Source organism: Chionomys nivalis, chromosome 20, assembly GCF_950005125.1.
Source record: "Chionomys nivalis chromosome 20, mChiNiv1.1, whole genome shotgun sequence".
Taxonomy (NCBI): Eukaryota; Metazoa; Chordata; class Mammalia; order Rodentia; family Cricetidae; genus Chionomys; species Chionomys nivalis.
In genome coordinates, this window is record NC_080105.1 from 26,069,692 (window position 1) to 26,095,292 (window position 25,601).

Sequence of the window (25,601 nt, forward strand, 5' to 3'; positions counted from 1 at the left end):
CAGGTAGCCATAAGGCCATATTATTGTCCTAAAAGTCAGTAGGCATGAAATCTACCCATCCAAGAGAAAATTACAGCACTAACTTTAGTATGACAGGAGTAAGTAACAATAAAATATCCTGGAAGTTATTTTAATAGCGTAAAGAGACTGATTTTCTCATAAAAAAAAGAAATATTTTAGGATACTTTGAATTTTCTTTAAATAATTAAAGCAGGAAAATTTCTGAGATGGTAGGCACCATGTTAGCAGAAAACAGAATGTAAAACATCTAGTACTGAAGCGTTCTCATTGTCACTTTAGAAATTGTTTGAAATTCTGCCCTACCACCATGTAAAATTTTGTTTAATGGTATTTTTAATGCAGAACTTAAGTTAGAAATTCAAATAGCAGCTGTTGAAATATTCTAGCACAGTATGTTCAAAGATATATTAATTTGATATATACATGCTGAATAATGACACTAGGGTAATAACAACCATTTGTTTTCCCAAATTAAAAAAAAAACATGTAAGAGCACAGAATATTTTTAGAATAAAACACGGCGATTTGTAATATACATAGTCGTAAATCTGTGCAAAACTTGTCAGGCAGTGTTCATTGTCACTTACGAAATGACAGACAGCACAGAGCAAAGGGTGCATATTGTCCATTTCGAAGGAAAGCCAGAGTGAAGTTTTGTACATGATGCCAGGTAGATGGTCAAATCACTACATTTTGGAGTTTGAGTTACTCCTTCCTTAATTATCTCACACTGAGAAACCTCTTTTGATGTAACCAGCTTAGCTGAGGGTATCACAGGGAACTGGAAAGGACAGTAATGGTAGACAGAGACAGCTGACTTCACTTCAGGAATAAACAACTTCTATTGTTCCCACTGCTGCTTACATGTTGCATAGTATACATAATACACATATAAAACAGTATACAATACATATATTATATACTAGATATATCACGGTAAGCAGTGCTTGATCAAGCAGTATCTTCTACCTCCTCAGATGAGTTCTTCCTTCTGCATTTTAGTCCTTGCTTTGATCATAGGACATTTCTTCTAGTCTCTTGGTCTTTCTTCCTTTCTTCATGGTCCTGAAGTTTTCCACAATCATGGGACCACTCCTGGGTCACAGTTTTTGTCTAAGCGAGACCTGCAGACCATCTGGATGGTCCTTAACACCTTTTTACTTTTGCCATTTTTCTTAGTCCCCTAAATTCAGTGATATATTATAGGATAAACCTTTTAAATATACTGAGAATCATATCTGTGTTAGGATATGGCTAATTTACACATCATCTATAAATAATGATCAAAATTTATGAAGTTGTGCTTAGATAAAACATGACTTTCCAATATTGGGTTACGTAACCACATTGTGAAATCAAAATAACAATAAAGACAGCATCATCTCTCACTATATCCACCTGTACCAATCCGATTTAGATAAAATTGTATATGCTTATTTCAAGAATGAGGGAAATGGGAAGGAATGAAGGAACAGTGCATGAAAAGATTCCTAAGACTATGAATTTACTAGTATTAAGCTAAAATAAACACACATCAGTGCACATTTATCCAATCTTGTTGAATGTATAAAAGAACAAAAGTTCACCTTCAACTTACGATGTGCTGATGCAAACTCATCCACTACGACTCAATTAATTTTTTGACAGGGGATGCTGATAATGGAGCAGGCTATTTTTACTGGAACATGGTTATTGGAGGAAATTGTGCTGTTTAATTTTTTGGCAAATGCAAAAACATTTCATTCGTAAAATTAAAAGAATGTGTTCTGTTTTGATAATTGTTTCCTACATATTACAGAACAATATTGTTATCCACACATTCAGATTACAGACAAAAACTAATTTGTGGTAATTTGGAATTTGAATATGATAAATTAAGTAATGTAAAAGAATACCCAATGATTTGGGATATGTGAGATTTGTGTCTTTTCCAAGTAGTTGAAAGAGAATATTTGTCTTTTGTGGCATTGTTTATTAGATATTTATTTTTCATAGCACAAATTTTGTGCCTAGTTCTTACAGTTTCTTCTGACTTTGGGTTTTCCTTGTTTTGTTGTCTTAGTTTTTAAAAGTGAGCAATTATAACATTGATTTCTAATCATTTTGTGTTATGCTATATTTAAATCATTTGTTTCTATACCTTTCTTCTTCAAAGTGTGTTGCTATGCCTTCCACTCTCCTCCCTCTTAAACTCTTGAACTCTTCCTGTCCAGTTCCACATGCATACACACACACATGCAAACACACACATACACACACTAAACACACACGTAAGTATAGAGATATAACCTGTTGAATCAATTCAATGTTGCATGTACATGATTTCTTGCCTGACTTCTTGGTTCTGACCACTTGTTAGTACATTAATAATTAGGGGAATCCTCCTTAAAGGAAGATTATTTCATCTACTCTAAAATTCTTTAGTAGTCAGAAATTTCTTTTCTAGTTAGCATAACTTGTGCACATTCCTCTTTCCACATTAACATGCCTACTGCTGTTTAACTTGATCAGGCCTTGTTTCAGCATCCATATTGCTGAAGGCTCACAAGTACTTCTTCCATTTCTGAGACAAAAACCTCACAGATTTCCTAAACCCCTGGCTCTTACAATGTTTCCACTCCTTCTTCAGAGATATTCTCTGAGAATTATGTGAAGGAATTGAACTGCAGATATATCCATTGCTGCTGGTCATTCCATGACCACGTCTTTTCTGTATTTTGACAAGTTTGTGTTTTATTTTCTTTCCTCTTCCTGTTTCAAAGAGAAATTCCTTCGATTAGAATCACATATTTCTTTTCTGTTTTCACAAGGCTTAGAAAATGTTATAAGCAACAAGGTATATATGTCTAATTAGTTTGACATGTTGCAATGATCCCTGAGGGTGGCTTAAATACAAAATAATATTTTTTTTCATTATTTTGGTGACCTAAGAAGTCAAAAGTTGAGTCCTCAGAAATTAACTGTCTCACAGAAGCATGCTCCTTTGTACACTGATAAATGTATATGTAAGAGCCTATGCATACCATTGAGGAAAAAGGACAAGTTGTAGGAATTGTTTGTTTGTTTCTATCATGTTGGTACTCATGAGAGAACTCAAGCAATCTCTTTGGCCAAGAGAACAGATTTGAACAAGTAAATTAGTGATAAATAAATATTTAGTCCATAGTAATATTTTTTGTGAGCTAAACATGAAATCTACTTAACAGTGAATATAAAATTATGTTGGTAAATGACAATCTATGTAGAAAAAAATGATATCTGGTAATTATTTTGCCAGAAAACAATAGTAAAATTCCTTTTAAAAGTGGAAGGGATGGAAAGGCAAAGGTATGTTCTAAAGGTTTCTGCTCTTGTCCTGTTCACATGTTGCCATTTAATCTGTTTAATTCTCCACATGATATGGATTGGAGAGGTGTGGACTTTGTGCTATGGTCAGTTAATGGGTGAAGAGTGTTCAGAACTGGATGATAGCCTCAGTAGAACAAACCCCAGTGAGTCCATTCCTGCTATGTCTGGGAGGTTATGGATGGGAACCAGTAGTTAGGGGCCAGGAAGCAAGCCCACAGCAGAGGATGATTTAGATAAGGCCTTGACATTAGTCTTAGATTTCTTGTGTTGTGAGAAATATGTTTTCCATGTAAGCGTTGAGTACAAATTTACTTGACCAGCAATTCAAACTCCCTCACATGAAGATTAATATAAAATTAACTGAAGATTTTGTGGTTCCTTTTCTTTTACCTTCTGTAAATTTCATAAGACAAAATAATTCTGAATAATGACTACTTGCAATGAGTATAAAATCAATTGTTTAGTGTATAAGCTAAACATATTTAAGCTCAATGTATACCCCAATATTACAGGGAGAAAGGTAAGAGGAAAAATACCATTTTTATTTTGGGGAGGATTTTGATATTTTAAGATATATTATTTATACAAAGAGAAACACTGGAATAATATAATGTCCATCACTTTAAAACTTTAATAAAATTAAAATATTAAAATACCTAACACATTTAGCAGCTACTTTGAGATTTTCATGTGGTATTCCATTTGTATCATTTCATCCTTTCCACTTTTTCCGTAACTCCTCCTATTTCCCTCCACCTACTCTCACGTTCAAGAACCCGTATTCCTTGGTGGCGCACGCCTTTAATCCCAGCACTCGGGAGGCAGAGGCAGGCGGATCTCTGTGAGTTCGAGGCCAGCCTGGTCTATGAGAGCTAGTTCCAGGATAGGAACCAAAAAGGTATGGAGAAACCCTGTCTTGAAAATCCAAAAAAAAAAAAAAAAAAAAAAAAAAAAAAACCCATTCCATATTGGCATATGCTTTTAGGAAAAATATTGAAAGGAACCTTAAGAATTGCATAATTTAGTGTTCAGTAACCCTAGCAATATGTGTTTACATTTTTATATTTTTCAACCTTTATGTAATACTAACACAATACATGACTTACCTTTATTAAATGTTATTTTATTCCCTATAAAATGCGTATTTCATTTTTCTCAACTGTCCTTGAAATGTTCAGTTAACATATCTTTTTAAACCAGTTTGTCAAATATTAGAGACATCTCAATTAGTGAAATTGCAGTACATATGAAAACAATTTGTTTCCTAGAGTCCCTAAAATCAGATATTTTATTTTATTTTTTATTTATTTATTTTTTATTCTTTTTTAATTAAAATTTCCACCTTCTCCCCGTTTCCCATTTCCCTCCCCTCCTCCCAAATATTGCCCCCTCCCCCCAGTCCCCTCCCCCTATCCCCACTCCTCTTCTCTTCCCCCCCACCATTCCCCCTCCCTCTCGATACTGAAGAGCAGTCCAAATTCTCTACCCTGCAGGAAGACGAAGGTCTTCTATCTATGTCCAGGAAGGTGAGCGTCTAAACAGGCTAAGCACCCACAAAGCCAGTTCATGTATTAGGATCGAAACCTAGTGCCATTGTCCTTGGCTTCTCATCAGCCTTCATTGTCCGCCATGCTCAGAGAGTCAAGTTTCAACCCATGCTTATTCAGACCCAGACCAGCCGGCCTTGGTGGGCTCACAATAAATCAGTTCCACTGTCATAGTGGGTGGGTGCATCCCTCGTGGTCCTGGTTTCCTTGCTCAGCCGTTAAAGGCTAGGCTCACAACCAAAAATATAAAATCAGATATTTTAAAGTGAGCAAAATAGCAATTATAATTACCGTCATATTTATGTTCCAGCAATACCATCATAATTATTTAGGTACTGTCTTTAAAACTTTCAAATGTAATATTCAATTAATGAAAATGCCTGTAATAGGATGATCAAATTATAAAATAAAGCTTTAAATCTCAGTTCTAACTGAAAGCCTAATTCGGGCATTGGAGAAAAGGCTTTAATTGCAAAGCAGAAAATTGAATTGTTGCAAACTTTTTATTTCCTAAAGTTAAATTACCATATCTTTACCAGCATTTTAAAAATTACTGTTTTATTCCTATTTTCATATATGGACTCTACATTTGCATCATTTGCTCTTTCCCTCACCTTATTTCTACCTCTTCTCTATCCCATCTGACTCCCCATCAGATTAAAAAATTCACAACTCTTTTAAAGAAGTATCACACACACAGGCACACTTACACACTCAGACCCCCCCCTCCCCCCCCACACACTACATACACAAATGCAACCCATGGAGTTAGTCACGAGGAAGAATATTTCTTCTTTTCTTTGCAGTTGCTAAAAATCTCTTACTCTTCATCTAGAGGTGAGACCCTGTAAGATGCTTCTCCCATTTCCACACTGGCATGTCAACTGGTGCTGCCATTGTTCAAGTCTTGTGTAAGGCATCCATGTTGAGATTCCATTGCTGTAACTTTCTTTTAGTAGCATAACCTTACAATAGGCTTTCTGGTATTCTGACTCTTACAATGTTTCTTCTTTCTCTGAGACAATGCTTCCTGAGCCTCACATATAGGAGCTGTGTTACAGATAAGTTAACTGGCGATGGGCATCCTACGATCAGCTGTTAATGGCATTTTGAGCGGTTCTGGATTTCTACAGTAGTCTCTCCTGCAATAAGAAGCTTCTTTTAGGGGCACAAGGGTGGCATTGATCTGTGGATAGAATGAAAGTATCTAGAAGGTCGTTAGAAACTAAACTGCTTCAGAAAATGAAAGCAGTGGGTTCTTTGATCTACACGACCTCACTTGCCATGTGGAGTTGGTCAGCTTTCCTGCACCAGGCAATATTTCCTTCCCATTGGCAGTGCCTTACATTTGTTCTCACTTCAAATTGCTATAAAGTCTAAATTAGATAGTCAAGAAAAACAGGGAACTAGAGTAGGGTTGAATGTAAGTTACAAACCTGATATAAAGGAGAGTGTTTGGGGTTCTCGAAGAAGAAGATAAAGTGCTCAAAGTGGAATCGGGTCTTTACCACAAAGAGCCAGCTCAGGGATAGGTGTGGGGGATTGCTAATATCAATGATTTTAATGTTTTCTACCAGAATTGAAAAAACAGAGATTTTCATATGCACAAATCGTACATACAGAACATAAAACATAACCACTTTTTAAATTGATTAAGTATGTTTATGAGAATTCTTCGATTGGAATAATCGTGAGTAAATTGTGGAGAATGTTTGTTTATTTTGGAAATATTTGCTGCATTATTTAATAGGAGTGAAAAGTAAATGTTTTACAATCTTTGTATCTATTTTCATAATAAATTGAAAATTAAAGTATTTGTGACAATAATGAAGTGGGAGTTTGTATGAAAAATGAACAGAAAGAACTATGGCTATTCCTAGGCATTTCTATATTCCTTGGAATTTCTTTTTCTTTCTTCTTTTTTTTTTTTTTGGTGTTTTTGAGGCAACATTTTCTGTAGCTTCAGTGCTTGTCCTGCAACTTGCTCTTGTAGGCCAGGCTGGTCTTGAACTAACAGAGATCCATCTGCCTCTGCCTTTGAGTGTTGGGATTAAAGGCTTGCACCATCACTACCCAGCTGGAATTTCTATTAGGAATGGAGATATATGAGACTTTTACAGTGTTTAATAGCAACCATTTGGTGATTTTCACATTAGTTGATCATTGACATCTTTAGATATAAGAATTGAGAAAGGGACATCACTGAAACTTATTGAATTCAGTATACTCAGATTTCTTCAAGTGAACATGTAAAGGAAAACAAAACCCACCATGCTTATAAAATATAATTACATAAAAAGAATCAGAAGAATCAGGAAAGTATTTATAGATGAGAATAAACATGTAAACTATGGAGAAATAGAATGAAATAGAAAGACAATGTTATAGAAAAGATCCAGAATGCATTTTAAGTCCCATGCATTCTGACCTGATTTCATTTGTTATAGAAACATATCCTCCAGAGAAAAATAAGAGGAAGAAAAACAGTAATAAAAAATAAAAAGGTTTTTATAGACACGATATACTTTAGAAGTTTCTTTATAGTAATTGAAAAAAGTAATAGTAAATGCAAAGAAAAATCAAATACAGGACAAAGAATATTTGCTTCTGAATTAAACATTAAGTTATTAATATAATTTAGGGTTGGTTATAATACCAGAGAAGTGTTACATTATGAAAATATGGCATAAAATTTATACATAAAAAGTTTATATTCCTTTTAACTATTTTCCTCAGGGGTAAATAAAAGTCACACACATAATATAAGAAATGACAACAGAACATGAACTTGTTTAAGCAAAATACAAAAATAATTAAATGAAAATAATACTTAGAATTAAAAGATGGCTTTGAAATATATAATTAGAAGTTTTTAATTAAGATAAAACATTGTCAAGTTTCACAATTTATTTAAGAAAGATAACTCTAAAATGACACCAGTTGACACGTTGACATGAAAAAGAGAATCACACTGGCCTTCACTCCTAGATGAAGTACATGCAATTAATGACTGCTAAGAAAAGAATTTGTTTTCCTCAGGGATGAGCCCCTAATTGGTTATCAAAACCAAGATGTTATCTTTACAAAGGCTTAGGAGCAACACTAGAAGGTTTAACCAGGTAGTTTTTATAAATTTATTCAGACATGTATTATTCATATATGTAGCAATAGTAATGAAAGGAAAAGAGGCGATGAATTTCAGAGATAGTTGAAGCCACATAGGAGGAAAAAAGGAGATAAAGCACTGAAATGATATAAATACAGTAACCATATATAAATTTAGAAATAATATTACAAATGTTTACACATCAGAAAAATGATGACAGATAATGTGTAAAGTCTTAGTAGCTATTCCAGAAAAAATATTATTGTATTTATATTAGCAGTATTTCTTATACTATATCTAAATTTGTTAGTTGTGTACAACACACATTCCACACACAAGATATACATGCAGAGAAGTGCTAGAATCTTCACAGAAGTACAAACCTATCATGTAAACAAATGAAGTATGTCACAGTACAATATTTAAATATTTTATGGCAAATTAACACATTGGTAAAGATGACATAAATAAAGGAGATAAGTAGTGTCAAGCAAAATACACTGGACTCAAAATAATATCCACACTATTGTTTCACACATTAAGACTCAAAGTAATCAAAACAACCAGTGATATATATTTCTGTACATATGCATTTATACAGATTATCTCAGAAATAAAAATCATCAGTTTTGTTTGCTCCTGTCTATAAATTCCATTTGTAAGATCCTCTTCATGGTGTCAAATAGTTGTGCCAGTTAAAACACAGTAGCCACTATCCAGCCAATATAAAGAAGCAAAGCAAAGGAACAATAACCGCTCCCTTGCTGTATGGGAACCTTCTAGAATTTTTCCACCTGCAGTCAATATTCACTATCTGCTAAATTTTGCTAAAACAAACTTTGAAAACCAAATTTATTTTATGTGAAAATCCGCATTTGCTGAACCAGTGCACCACACTGGCAATCAGATATATATGCACGTTATTTCCCATAGAAAAAGAATAACTTTTCAGAGGTATATTTTTATCAAGCTCTAAGTCATTCGGTTCACATAATTTTTTTTTTTTTTTTTTTGGTCTTTTGAGACAGGGTTTCTCTGTGGTTTTGGAGCATGTCCTGGAACTAGCTCTTGTAGACCAGGCTGGTCTCAAACTCACAGAGATCCTCCTGCCTCTGCCTCCCAAGTGCTGGGATTAAAGGCGTGTGCCACCACCGCTCGGCAGGTTCACATACTTTTAAGAACTCTGATGTTAGAACAGGAGACAAAACTCAGAACTTAAGAACATTTACTGCTATTGCAGATGACCAAGTACAGTTCCCTGCACCATGTCAAGCAGCTCACAGCCACCTGAAAACGGGGTGCACAATCTGTATTTGTAATGTATAAAAATCATTGTTTTTTGTTATTTTAAGTATATCATTTCATTCATTTTTTTTCTCTCATACATTACACTCCCACTGCAGTTTCCTCTCCCTTCTCTCCTCTGAGGCCCTCCCCTCCACTTCCCTTAGTCCTCAGATCCAATTCTCCATTTCCTTTCAGAAAATGGTAAGGCTACCAGGAATATCAACCAAAACCAACAAAACAAGTTGCAATAAGACTAGGCACAGCCGGGCGGTGGTGGCGCACGCCTTTAATCCCAGAACTCGGGAGGCAGAGGCAGGCGGATCTCTGTGAGTTCGAGACCAGCCTGGTCTACAAGAGCTAGTTCCAGGACAGGTTCCAAAACCACAGAGAAACCCTGTCTTGAAAAACCAAAAAAAAAAAAAAGACTAGGCACATACTTCATATCAAGGCTGAACAAGACAACCCATTAGGAGAAAGGGAGTCAGACAAAAAGAGTCAAAGATTACCCCCACCCAGTCCTAGTTGGCACCATTAGGAGTGCCACAACACCAAGCTACCCAACCATAACAAAAATACAGAAAACCTAGGTCAGACCCATACAGACTCCCTAATTGCCAGTTCAATCTCGACAAGCCCCAGAGAGCCCTGGTTAACTGGTTCTGTGGGTCATTTTCAGGTGATGTCCTTGACTCCTCTTGCTCCTACAGTCTTTCCCTCTACCCTCTACCACTGTGCTCCCAGAGTTCTACCTAAAGTTTGACTATGAGCGTTATTGCATCAACTTCCGTTGCTTGATTGATGAAGCCTCTCTGGTGATCTGTGATGAGTATTACACTATGCTCTTGTCTGTGAGTATATGAGTAAATAGGAATATCTTTTATTGAACTTTTTATATTTTCATTTATTTATTTTTGCTTTTGTCAGTCTTTTTTGTTTCTATCTCAGGTCTCTAGTTTATACAGCTTCTGGTTTCTGGCCATCCAGGCCATGTAAGCATGGGGTCTCTATTGTAATATGCATCTCAAGTTGGACCAGTTGTTGGGTGGCCAATTCCACAAGTTCTGCAACACCTTTACTCTAGCACTCTTAAAAGCAAGCCACTGGATATTGATTGACCCTCCCTACTATGTGTGATTGTAATCCTAATTTTAGAAAAAAAAAAGTCAAATAAAAAATAATGAAAACAAAGATTCTATACCAAAGTAAACAAAATATTTTAGACTGATAACAATATATTGAAATAAAATTTATGCTAAATTAATCCTTAAACACCTTTGCAATTAAGACTTCAAGGTATTTCAGAACTACTAAGGAAAAGGTAGTTTTCCAAGACTGACATTAGAATAGAAAGCTTCAACTCATCAGTTTTCCCTGTAGATATTTACAGTTTTTTTAAGAAGTGATCCTTGAAAGAGTCTAAAAAGAAGGATAAATCTGTTGCAAAGGTAGGTATTCTCTATGGCTAAAAAAAATGCTACTAAACACAGGTCCTTCATATTCTCAACACAAATCTTCTATTATCAATCATGTGTTCTACAGTTCATTACAGATATAAAGAGCATGTACATAGACCTTACAATATAAACTCTCAAACCTACAGGGCTATTGCAACCCAGATATTTTATCTCAGGTATGATAAAATACTCATGCTACTGCCTTGCTGACTCTATAATACCCCACCCAGTTTTTTAAAAACTTTAAAACCAAAGTCAGTTCACAATAAATTTTTAATTTTGTTTGAAGGATCCAAAGGATAATAAAATGTAGAAGATATTGTGGTATATATTCAGGATTATACCATCTTGGCTGTGATAAAAAAAAAAAAAAAGCTATGCTACCTTGTCTTCTGATGGACCCTGGCCTGGGGATGACATCTGCTCAGAATTTCAATATCATCACCAACCAGTCTTAGTGTCCAATGTACTTCAGTGCTTCAAGTATTTTATAAGGTCTCCATATTTCACTGCTTGGAGACGCTGGGTGAAATCCTTTTATGTCTTCTTCATTCCCTCTCTCTGGATTACTTATTTTTATAAAATTATATATTGTGTTAATGGAAGTACTGTATTATTAAATATATTCATTTACTTATAGGTGTAAGGATAGCTGCAATTGGGAAGAGGGAGCAAGATCTACCTACATCATTGAGAGTCATTGAGTGCAATGTTGTTTTGTGCTCTTTCCAGTCTCATTCTTGTCATCTTTGACTGTAGCAGAACAGAAAAAGTATACACTGCTTGTTTGTCTTAATCAATTATAATTACTGAAATATAAGCAATAATACAAAATTATGTGAGTGCCTGTACTCCCAATGTTTTTTTTTTTTTTTTTTTTTTTTTGGTATATGTCAATTATTCTGTGTCAAGGATATAAGAATGTTTATTTCCTAATACAAAAGTGATACTTTTTTTTCATGGAAAACTTTATGTCCTGCTTTTATCTAGAAAAGGGAAAGGTCAGATCCCTTCCTGTGTCTGCCTCTCTGTTATTCTCAGGTTAAAGCATAAATATGTCAAATTGACATATTTGAGATTGTGTATTCTGATTTAAAGCAGAAGAAACATTCAACTCACCATTTGCTATTCATAGGATGGAACTGGCATATGGGTATATTTTTCAAATTTAAAATTTAAGTTATGCATATAATGAAATGTGGTCTTGGCTGCTCCTCCATTTCCCTTCCCCATCTCCCCCTATGCCCTTCTCAACTTTACTTCATATCCTTTGATAACACATTGAGTCTAGTTAGTGCTTCGTAGAGGTGCATGTTGTGAAACCATCCATTGTAGCAGGTAAAATTCTACCAGTGGTCACATACTTTAAAATTTATTGTCAAGTTTACAGCAATTATCCACTATCAATAGTTCCTCATTAAGGGGTGGTTCACTGAATATCTTATATAGATCTTATGTCTTCTGCAAGTAATCACTGTTTCTACTTATGGTTGTAGTAGCATGTAAGGCCTGAAGATGATATTTATAATATTCCTTTCCACTCTTAGGTCCTTTGAAGCTTACTTCCTCCTCTTTTATGATGTTCCTTTAGTGGTGGTGGGGATATTGTAGATACCTTGTTTAATCCTTAGCACACTGGGCAGTTATGCTTCTTGCCACTGAGTGTTCTCTACTGCAAAACGTATCCTTGGTTAAGGTTATGAGTGATCTTTAGTCAATAGCTATGAACATAAATACCTTGGAGGCAATTTGACATCATGAAAACAAAGTGATAATATCAGGTTCTATACTAGGACTCCACAGCAATGGGCTTCTGACCAGGATTGCAGTACCAGGCATGAAATTCCTTCCAATAAAAGAGGTCTTGGATTTAAGCAAAAAGCTTTAATTACCCAATAAATAACTGTCTTGGCACGATTGCATCAGTAGGCACATATTGCCTGGCAGGTAAGCATTTCACCACAGAGGAGTCAAGGATAGGTAACATCATTGATGCCTCTCCCCACAACCCTAAATATGGGTAGTTCAACACTAGAATTATGTCAAAACTGATTCTTAGGTCAGTATCTAAAGTTCAGTTCTATTTGTTTATTATTTGCTTTTTTTTAAACAATCTTTTCTCATTTTACATACCCAGTTCCCTCTCTCTCCCCTCCTCTCTCTCCTCCAATCTTTCTCCCCCCATCTACTCCTCAAAGAGGGTAAGGTATCTCATTGAGAATCAACAATGTCTAGCACATCATTTTGAGGCAAGACCAAGGGCCTCCGTCCATATCTAGGCTGAGCAAGGTACCCCTTCAAAAAGAATGGACTCCAAAAAGCCAGTTTTAACAGTAAGGATACATTTTGGTTCCATGGCCAGTTTTCTCCAAGACTGCCCCAGTCACACAATTGTCATCCATATTCAGAGGACCTAGTTTGGTCCTATGCAGGTACCCCACTGTCAGTCTGAGTCAGTGAGATCCCATTAGATTAGGTCAACTGTTTCTGTGGGTTTTCCCATCATGCTTTTGACCTCGTTGCACATAATATGGTTCCTTCCTCTCTCCGATTGAACTCTAGGAGCTTGGCCCAGTGCTTAGCTTTGGATCTCCATATCTCCTTCCATAAGTTTCCAGATAAAGGTTCTATAATAACAATTAAGCTAATCATCAGTTCTTTAATGAATAATACAAATCACTACGACATCACATACAATTAAATAGTAGACAAAATACAGAAATTGTCTAGCTGTATATTTTGTGCAGTATCTTCTTTTTAATTGATATTTTGACTTACGGATTATTGATTAAAACTTTCAAGGATCAAGTTGAATATTTCATATTTTAAAAATAAATTATTTTGAAGTACAGGACCACAGAGATGTATTAGCAGTAAGTTAGGAGCACTTATTAATCTAACAGAGGGACCTGGATCGGTTCCCAGAAGCCACATAAACACAATCCTCATAATACCAGTTACAGTGATGCCCTCTCCTCACCTTCTTTGGCACCAGAAATGCACATGGTACACGCGTGCGCACACACACACACACACACACACACACACGTAACATTTATATGGATAAAATAAATAAAAATATTTTGAAGTCTGTAATAATTTTATTCTATATGAACTCAAACCAGTTTTTAAATTTGCTTTTTAATTTGAAGATCCATTACTGTATTTCATGTTATAAATACATACTTTTATATAGTTTTAACAGCAAGAATATAGCATATGACCAAATGTGGTTCTTTGAATGAGAAATGACCCCATTAGATTTGTTAACTGAAGAATTTGTCCCAGTTGGTAGCACTATTGGGGGAGAACTAGGAAATGCAGACGTGATGAAAAAAGTTCATTACTGGAAACAGACGTTCCATGTTGAAAAATCTAGAACACTTCCAGTTTCCCTTTCTAAATCATGTTTGTAGAATATGAGCTCTCAGCTTCTTTCTCTAGCTACCATGCCTGTCACTTAATAACTCTGTTTCCCCATATGGCGCACCTTTATCTCTCTACAATGAAACATCAAAATAAACTCTCTCTCTCTCTTTTTTAACCTACCTTGGGTCATGGTATTTTACCACAGGAAATATATTTACTTTTCCATTTAGATTTTTCCATTTAGATGGGAAACATCATGAATTGTATGTGGGTGGATATATTATGAGGTTATAAACACCTATGTTTTATATACTAGTCTTAAAAATTAAACAAGTTTATTTTTGATAGTTCCTGTTATAAGAACGTGTGAAATAATTATGTTTTTCCTATTCAATAAATTGCCTTAAAACTGTTTTCTGACACTATGATGGCTTTATTTGAACAGAAATAAAATTTTATAAAAATTAAGTTAATGGAGTCTTTTAGGCTTATGTGATTATAATAAACTGTAATGCCCTTGGATCATTGGAAATGCTTAGAAAATGTTTCTGAAAATGTGTGGTTTACTGAAGTTAGTTGTAATTTAACTGACATGCCATTTCCTAAAATGCTTCTTATGCCTATAGTTCAGAATGCTTTCTCTGTTTTCTTTCAAAATTTCAACTGTTTAAGAATTTCAGGTTTCATATCCTGGTCTCTTTTTCTTTCAAACTATTTTTTAATATACAATGAGAGAGAGGGTTTGACTTTCCTAATTCTATGTGGAGATGTTCACTTTCTCTGGCACCATTCACTGAGGTCTGCCTTTTTCACAGTGTAGGTCTTTGGCATCTTTGTCAAAAGATGACACCTGATTTCTTTTTAAATTGTGAGATCCTCTGTTTTAGTTTACTGATCTACATGTTTGCCTGACAGTGATATTTGAGTTACTGTATCTTTCAGTTGCAATAACTTTTCAGTTTTACTTGAAATAGGACATGTCACCTCCAGCTAGGTTTATTTGGCTCAGAATTTCTTGGGCTGTCTGTGAAGTTTTATGTTAGAATATGGATGTTAGTACTGTTTTCTCCTATTTGTGTGAAAATAGCATGGGAGTTTTGGTGTAGATTTCAGTAATCTATAAATTGCTCTAGGTACTAGACCTGTTTCCCTCATGAATTCTATAGACTCACAAACAGATGAAGCCTTGCTATCTTCTTGTATTTTTTTCTTCATTTCTTTTCATTTACAAGTTTTTGAGAATTTTATATACAAGTACACTTTATCACATTATTCCCACACCTTCCTCTTCTGCATCCTAGACAAGCCTATGACTCTTCCCCTTTGGATGCTTGCATACATCCTACAATTCTATGGAAATGAGTCCTTAGAGAGTAGTCTTGTAAGTCTACTGCTTGGTTCTTTTCTAATCCATATTTCTCATCTTCAGGAGCTGTACTCATTCCACACTGGGAGCCAAGCAGTCCCCAATGGGAGCCGAGTGTAGAGGAATGGGCTCTGGGTTCTATCTCCTTTTGCTGCACTTTCTAATACTTTCTTCCTGCTCTTCTGAAACTAATATTTGTCTGTAATCATGTACTTCATAGGAAAGCTTCTCTACAGTAAACCCATTTGCTCTCTGAAGATTCTTGTAGCAAGTTCATGATCTCTGATATCTTCTTGTATTAGTTACCTTATATTATTGTTATAAAACACCATGACCAGAAGTAACCTGAGGAGGAAATGGTATATTTCAATATGCAGTTTGCAATCCAATATTATAGCAGGAACTTACAGCAGGAACCTGGAGGTAAGACCTGAAACAGACCTCGTGGAGTAACACTGGCTTGCTTGCTGATCTTCTTTCTTATATTTTCCTGGACTGTCTCCTGTGGGTGGCGTTGATCAGCATGAACTTGGCGATTCTACATCAATCATCCATCAAGAAAATGTTCCATAGACTTACGTATAGGCCAGTCTGATTGTAACATTTTCTCAATTTATTGTTCTTCTTCCCCGATAATTCTAGCTTATTTATGCTTAAACTGCTTAAAAATAGACATTCCTATCTTGCTTATTTGAAAAACCTCAGGTTAATATCACAATAAAAGTTATTATATCTTCAGTAATCCCAGGCTTTAAAATTCAACCATTTTAAAAGTTAAATTTTTTAAATATAATAACCATTGTCTCTTTAAAATCAGAAGTAAACTGTGAGCTACTGCGAAATAAAATAGTAAGTTACAATTTATGATTTCCAGAGGGAAGAATCAAGGCACAGTTTAATTAGATAAAACCAAAATCCTACAGTGTAAGTAGCTTAATGCCCACTGTCTGGGACTTACCTATCTTCCAGGCCCCAAAAGATTTGGTCAGCTCCAGTTTCTTAGATCTGTCATCTATATAGCACAACAGAATTTGTCTTGTATGTTCTGTCCAGCTTTACTTTACACATGACATGGTCCTTGGTGATTATCTTATACTCATATGTCTGTAATACATGGGCTTCCTTTATTGGAATGGGTTTCTTGTTAGTCAGAGCTGAATCTTCAGCCCAAACTGAAAAGAAATGACAGATTCTCAAATCCAATATTACATTAACAGCCTTGGTGTAGTATTTGCTTCCTCTGAAACTTCAGAGTCAGGCCTTATCCATATGCATTTCTCTCAACTCTCTTTTCTTCCAAGTGTCTACAGAACATCCTCTAAGCTTTGAGCAGTATTGGCTATTCCTGTCCCTAAGTACTGAACATTTCCCCCCAGAAACAACACAGTCATTTCTGTTACAGCAATATTTCATAACCTGGTACCAATTGCTGCATTACATTATTGTGTAAGGACTGTGACTAAGAGCAGTTTGGAGAGAAAATATTTTATTTTAGCTTACAGCTTATAGTATATCTTAAATGGAAGTTAGAACAGAAATTTAAAATAAAAGTTTGAGTGCTGCAAGTGATGTAAAGATATGAAGGATTACAACATACTGGCTTGATACTCACGGCTTGTTTACTTTATTTTATTGTAACACCTAAAACCACCTGACTATGAATGATACTACCCACAGTTGACTGTTCATGCCACATGGATAATTATCAAGAAAACACACATAGCAGACTTGCTTCCAAGCCAGTCTATCTGAGAAATTATCATCATTACTGTGGTTCCCTCTTTCTAGATAACACTAACTTTTATCACATTCACAAAAAGAATCTAACCAGCATCCTTCTTTAGAATTATTATCTTCCTTACATGAGTAAATAAATATTTTAACATTATGCATTGAAATAGGATATTTTTCATTTTCAGAGCAAGATAAAACTATCTGTTCATATTATATTTACCCTATACTATTATTACTAGTATTAAAATATGTAATGCCTGAAAATGGTTACACAATCAGTTTCAAGAATTCTATAATAATGTAAGAGCATATTATTTTCAAAAGCATTGATAGAGTAGTGTGAGTGAATCAGTGTAAATAGATTCAGAGCAAAAAAAAAAAACAGTTTTTCAGTTTGTAGCAGAACTGTTACCAAAAATCCTTTGGAATAACTCACAGACAAAGAAAGAACCCATCCTCATGATTAAGAAAACAATGTCTTCCCTGTACTAAGGCTCATGAGTGCTCTTTAAAAAATATTCAAAGGACTTGAAAGAAAGGAGATTGAGAAATGCTACAATCATCTCCCTAGGAGGTTATTCTTACTCTTGAGTATTGTGAGAATATGCCTCAAGACTCTGATAAAGAGAGGTAATGAACTATAAGAAAGTCTTAAATTTTTATGATGACCTGTGTTCTGTGTTTTAAGTTTTTTTTTTTTTTTTTTTCCTTTTTGGTAAGTATGGGAAGAAATTTAATTAGACTCTTCACTGTGATTGAGTGAAAGGGTTTGGGTAGAGAACCTTATGCTCCTCATATCTCAGAATACTGTGTTTGGTGATTATGAGAGGATTTGTAGTACCCTCTGATGTTTGATGGAGGAAGGTCATTGGCTAATAAAGAAACTGCCTTGGCCCATCTGATAGGGCAGAATTTAGATAGGCAGAGTAAACAGAACAGAATGCTGTGAGGAAGTGAGCTCAGATGCAGGGCAGCTCCTCTCAGAGGCAGACGCGATGCAGCCAGCTGCCAGGTCAGACATGCTGAATCTTTCCCGGTAAGACTGGTGCTACACATATTATTCAAGATGGGTTGATCGGGATATGAGAATTAGCCAGTAAGGGCTAGAGCTAAAGGGCCAAGCAGTGTTTAAAAGAATACAGTTTCCGTGTAATTATTTCGGGTGTAAAGCTAGCCGTGCAGGAGCCGGGCAGGACGAAAAGCAGGCCCGCAGCTCCCTACTACAGATGTTCGGAAACCTAGCCTATGAAACATACAAAGTAAATTCTCTTATTTTATTATGCCGTACCTTTTAATGTAGATAATTAAAGGTTATTTGCTTATTAATAGGTATTCTAATAAAGTATAGTCAAATCATTAGATAATTATAAAGGTCAGAATGAATGTGCTCAGTTAGTTTTTTGTTTGTTTATCTTCTATGAAAATATAGAACTATAAGACATAATTTGTAAAATAGAAACATGCAAATCTGTTCAGATTAGTAGGCCTTCTAACTTTCTGATTGTGGTTACATTGTTTGATGTAATTAAGTTTTATGCCTCAGTTTCCCATAAAAGAAGCATAGCAACATTCACATAATGTTGAATCATTTATGGAATAAGAAAGGGAATTTCAAAATGAGCCTTCATTATGTGACTACTTTTCTCATAGCCTTTTTTTCCCTCTTTGACAGAAATAGTTTATCTCAAGAGGCAGAGATAGTTTTTATGTGAATATGAATATTTATATTTTTCATCATTACCATTTTGTTAGAAAATAGTTATTGAGCATTTTCCACATGAGCAGTCAGGGATGCAGTAGTAAATGAAACCTACAAGGGTCTGTCATCAAGGAGATAGCATATGAAACACTCTGCAAACACTTTGCTGTGCTTTTATCTTCATAATTGGTAGCATTTGAACGTTTTTGTCTTTGAATACAATGATTCTATTTCCCGATTGGCTGTATATTGTACTCCTAAACTTGGATGAGATTATACAGCTTGATCCTTTAAGCATTTGTGAATTAATATCACTTGCTTTTCTCAGCAGTATTCAAACAGATGCAGATTATAGAAGATATGTAAAAATTTGATCTCCATTTTAGGTAAAAGATATATTAAACTTTAATGAATCCACATGTGTTTGGTTATGTTTATACAGAGAGACTAAGCTTGGTGATTCACCCGAGGTTAATTGCATATTAAACTTAGTAAATTATCTTAATTTCTCATTTTCATATAATACCCATGATAAACTTGATTCCATGTATTATGCTGAATCATTTTCCAGTGCAAACATGTTAAGTAAAACAATACCATTTTGCCCCTTTGTAATTTGTTTTGAAGGTAAAATGGTATGTAATCAAACCTGGTATGATTTAATTGTTCTACCTGTATGTGTGTAATTTGAACTCTCACGTTTAAGCCCCCCAGCTTTGAATACTTTCGACATGACATGATTTCCAGTGTCACACTCCACCAGTTACTACACAACAGATCTTGTAGTGTTGAACTTGGATTTTAGTTGCGTTTCTTAGTTGTAGATTTGGCGGAGAAAAGCAAATGAATTGTTTTTTGAAACTAAGTTAATTATAGCTTGTTAGTTCTGTGACTCAGACAACTGTGCCTTCATGTGAATGTTATCAGTGTGAAGGATCTTGCATAACAGCAATGAAATCAATATAAAACTTCAGTATTGATACCGATATTTTATTGACCTAAACTCCACGATGGTCTGTGAATAACACGTGGTTGAGTTCAGACTCCACATTTGTTTATGGTTGCCATGTATTCAAACTATCTTTCTAGCACTCAGCTTTTAGAGATCTGCCGAAAGTATACATGGAACTTGTGCACCATTGTGTATGTCTCCTCTTATAACTTCCTCTTGGTCCTTGCACAGAGAATCTCATGTTTTTCTTCCAGTACATTGGTGTAACCTGCTTTGCTATAGTATGAAAGGTACTGTGACATTTCACCATTCTGGCAGGTTCAAAATCTATTAAAAATTTGTGTGTGTGTGTGTGTGTGTGTATTACACATGTGTGTATATATGTGTAGGTGTTCAAGAAGGACAGAAAATACCTTTAAAGTGCATGTAGCTGGAGTTCAAGGTAGCTGTGAAACATTCAGTACTGGGGCTAAGAAATAAATTGAAGTCCTTTGCACCAGTAGCAAAGGTACCAACTGTTGTACTTCTCTTCAAATCATGAACAAACATTTTAAGTTTCTGTTTTTACACCCAGATTTTTTTCTCTTAGGTCAGACATTTGCAATTGTCTATATCTTATGTACAAGTAAAATATTCTCTTCCTATGAAAGGATGTTATTTTCTAGTCATAGTTTACAGGACAAAATTACAGTGGGAACAAACACTCCCTGCCAAAGAGAATGAACTTTGGGTACCAAATAATTCCTCTTTAACAGTTATGGAAGTTGTCTTAAGTTAGTTCATAGCTGTTTGTCATTATGAGAAAGAAGTCTGGTTTTATAGATAGTGGTGTAAGACCAAACTGTGCTTGTTATGGTCAATTGACAGTACATTTCCATTTTGGGTTGACTCAATGTGACTATGTAAATGATGTAGTCCAGAGAGGCACAAATAAACCTACAGTTCTTAATTTGAGTCTCTTTGTGAATTACTTTGATTGGCAGTATAAGACTTTGGGAAGTATAAGACAATTGGAGAGTTTTCAGGTTGGAAAAAAATACAGGATCCTGGAAGCTGGCTGGTATCAAAATTCCAGCATGAACTCATCAGCCTTTGGATATGAAAATAGAGATAAGGAGGCCTATCTGTTTCAGAGATGTTGGTTTGCTTTAGAATCTCCTGGGTTAGTTATGATCAGGTCATTTCCAGCTATTCAGACATTAAAGTAAGAATTACAGCAGTTTATAAACAATGAAGTTTCCTGTAGTGAATACATTCTATTTGAAAACATGGAATGTTTTTGGTGTTTCTTAACATTCTAGTGTGAAAGAATATTAAAGACGTGTCTTCTTAGTAGAAAAAGTAGAAGAAAGTTTTGAACAGTATTTGAATATGAGACCTGAAGTTCAAAAGAGATAAAAATATTTACCTGCTATCAAGGCTGCCTTAGAAATAGAGTACAAAATGAATTTAATACAAAATAATATTTTGTGATATTTGTTTAATTATAAATGGTAGGACTTATTATCTGAAAATTAAGATTATTTTCATGCATACTAATTTTCAGTGAATTTTTCTAATTATAACTGTTCTATATCATACAAAACTCAGCCAGTAGTGAAAGAATGGTCTTATATTTAGGTATTGATTTTAGGTGGTTTGTAATTGATTTTGAGATGTTTATTTTACAATAAGTAAACAATTCACAGATTTAATACTGATAGAAAAAGGAAAAAACTCCTTTATTTTCATCAGTTCACTAGAGACATGTTTAAATACCTTGCTTAAATCCACTCAGCAGTAAAATGAAGGGACTGAAATCAGTTTATTGTACTGCTCACAGTGGTTACTTTTATTTGGCCAAATCAGTAATATTAGTTGCTAAGAAAGTAATAATTTCAGTTAAGCTAAATTATCTTAAAACTAAGCATATTTATTTTTTGCACTGTTTCTTTACTAAATAAGAGAGTTAATTATAATTTTTCACAGCTATATTTTCTTTTCTTCATGTGCTCACAGCCTTTTTCTTCCTCTTCAATATTTTTCTAAATAGATTTTCAGGACGTTATGACCACAAGTTATTCCAAGGTTAGTCTTTTGGAAAATAAACAATCTATATTCTAGTTGGCCTGCAAAAGGCAGACGCAGTTAGCAGTAGTTCAGTGAGATGATAAGTCACCTAGGGGAAAGTAAGGGATCTGATAATGGAGTATTGTTATAGTGATTATTGCCAGCAGACATTGTCAGGTCTATGTAGTTAAAACAAAAAAATAATCTGGGCTTCACCGAATATCTGGAGACTAGAAACTTCCATGTCTATGTGTCTCATTAGTCTTCATTTCATTTGTGATAATCACTGAATGGCGATTTTTGATGCAAATTTGAGAATCCAAGGTTCATGAAACAATTCGCCAGCTATTTAAGCTACAGTGAAGACAATAAAGTAAATCATGCTCTATTCAGTTTATGTCTGTTCCCAGAAAACAGTCGTTCACAGATGTTGCTGTATTCTGGATGGATTCTTGGTAAAAATCAAATGTATTGATTTACGATTAACACATAGTTTACTGCACATATTTGAACATAAAACTTTATGTTTTTCCACAAGTGCACTGGGAACAGACACATTGGACAATTTCTGGTAGGTTATAGGCCTTATGATAAGATATAAAATAATGGAAATGTGTTAAATTCAGATAACGCCAATAAGGAGTTAGAGCTAATAGGCTGAACAGGGATTTAATTAATACAGTTTCTGTGTGGTTATTTTGGGGCTGAGCAGCCAGAAACCAACAAGTGGCCTCCTGCTACATTTGAGGAAGTTGATTACAGATAGCAATAATTATAGTTTTCCTTAGTTATTATAAAAGATATAAAACTTTAGACTCACAAAGATAAAATAGATGATAGAATATCTTCTTATTTTTGCCAGATAAAAATAGACTAATATTGTAGCTGTATTTCTTGCTTTATACCTGCTTTGTTATAAGTAACTCTGCTATGTTAAAGTTAAAACCTTCCTTTTTATTTAGACAGAAAAGGGGGGATGAAGTGGAATTCCCCTCTGTATACTATGAATATGTTTTTATTACCATTGGTTAGTAGAGATCCTAGTTTGGTTTATGGTAGGGAAGGATGGAGCTAGATGGGAAGATGATATTGAATGCTGGGAGAAAAGATGGGATCAGAGAGATGCTATGTAGCTACTGAAGGAGTTCCAGTAAGAAATACAAGTTTTTATGCTCTCTCTGGATTTTTTATGTTCTCCAAAATACATTACAAAAGGCTTCCAAACACCTCATTCAATACTATATCACCCTTGTACCCTTGAAGGAAAGTAATTGAATCCTGGCAGATGCAGTCAAAATATATTCAGTGGCTCTAATTGGCTTGGTGTGACATCTTTTGGGGCTAGTTTTTGGTTAGTGATATAGTAAGGATTTCAATAAGTAAATACAGTTAACCCCATATTCCCAGAGCCATGAAATGTTATACTTTTACTATTCAAGTTAAAGAAAATCTAGAAGCAGTTTCGAGAAGAAAAAAGAAATAGCTGTTGGTCAATAAAAACAGTTTTCCACTAGCAAAAAGAATATAAATTACATATAAATTATACAGAAAAGCTCTATTCTCTTTCTTGTAACTCTTTGGCAAATGTTAAAGTAATGCAGGAAAGATGGCATTGCATAATATGCCAAATAATATGCTTTACCGATTTCATTGAAATAACAATTGGATAAGCTTAATGTCATAGGAAAAAATACCTGACAAACTAAACATGAGGAAAATTCATCTTTGGTCTTAGTGTTGTTAGGAAATTGAATTCTTCCTCTTTACTCTGTATTTGATCCAGGACTGTGTATTGCAACAAAATGAGCTAGTAAAAGAAAGTAGACACTGCACATCAACAAGGGGGTAGAAAGAATATAAAAAGGGGAACAGAATTGTTCACTCACCACTCAAAAACACACTTTGAGTAACCCACTTTCTGCAGGTTGTTAGCAGCACTTGAAATTCTTAATTCTTCCAAGAATAATAAAATTAGCTGGGGACCAAGGATTAAATATATGAGCCTGTGAAGGAGAGCACACAATTGATACAGAGCACTAAGAATCAACCTACCTTCAGATGTTCTCAGATACATAAAAATATGGTTTGTTTTCATCTCATCAAACATGTGGACCTATAAACACTGAATATTCAGGCAGATGGTGGAAAGGAGGCATACACAGGGAGTTTATGAGATTACAGTACATTTACATCATTTTTATCTTCATTTTCCTCCTTCCAAACTCTCTCATATAACCCCCTTGTTCTCTCTTGAATTCACAGCCTCTTGTTTTCATTGATTATTGTGACATGCACATGTGAATATATACCTACATATATATTCCCAAATATAACCAACCTATTGGGTATGTATGTTACACGAATGTTTGTTATTAGGGATGAACATTTGTACTAGATTACCAATTGGTGTGTTCCGACATGCCAGACAATATATTTACCTTGTTCTCAGCATTATTTCATTGCTTGTAATTATTTGTGTAAGGTTAAGACCTCATGACTTCACCAAACCACATCGCCTTATCTATTGTTGCTGTTCATTGTAAGAAAATAAAATTCAAGCTAATACTGATTTTTGCATTCACTAGTTTTACATAATTAAATAATATGCTTTTGTCTACTGCATACATGAGGATATAATCTAAACCATAAATAAATTCATTTAAAATGTCAAGTAAGTTGTACTTGCTATTGAAATCCTGCAGAAACCAGTTTTCATTCACTTAAATTATTATGCAGAACAAGCATATGGTAATTAGTTTTCCAGTCTATTAGGATTTTTAAAGAGAAATAAATGAAGTTCCATTCCTTTGATTACCCTTTGCATTATTTCTTGCAGGTAGTGGTGCTTGATTATACAAAAACCAAATAGAACATCTTTTTAAAATCTCCTTATCTTGTTTCTATGTAATAGAAAACTCCTTTTAAAGACTTTTTTATTGAAATTTTTTTATGAAATTCTGAGACCTTCAGCACATTTACAACTAGCAATTGATCAATTGCTGCATTACATTGTGCTAGAGGACCTGGCAGACTCATATAGGATCAAATTTTTTTATGTATATGAGACAAAGCCTATTTCTGATTATAACTTGACCTGAATTAGCAACAAAGCCAATTCTGTATCATCTGATGTAAATTTATTGGTTTAAATATGCAAAACAACTCTTTCTGTATATTGTAAATCAGTAACTGTATTAAGAGGTTCTTTAAAATTCCTTAGTACAATGAGAATAGCATATAATTCTGACTTTTGGACATAATCACAAGGGCTTTGCTCCACTTTATTTAAATCTTTTGAACCTTCCCTTCTTGATTTATTTGCATCATCTGGAATGTAGAAGATCCAGTTTTTGGTGTGTCACATACAAGGCAAAGAAAAGTCCAAGTAACTCTCTTTATAAGTTAAATTTGGACAATTGTTATTTATCTCTCTTAAAAATATTAGTACAGGTTCATTGTCAGGGTTCATTGTCTTCCCATAATTCATTAATTTCATCACTAGTAAAGGTTACTATAATTTCTCCTGGGTCTATTTCTGCTAACTGATGAAGTCTCAATTTTCCTTTTATAACTTATTCCTTAAAGATCTTCTCCACATAAGACTTTAACATTTTACTCAGTTTATGTGGAAAAAATAATCCATTCTAAGATATTTTGTTCCCATTACAT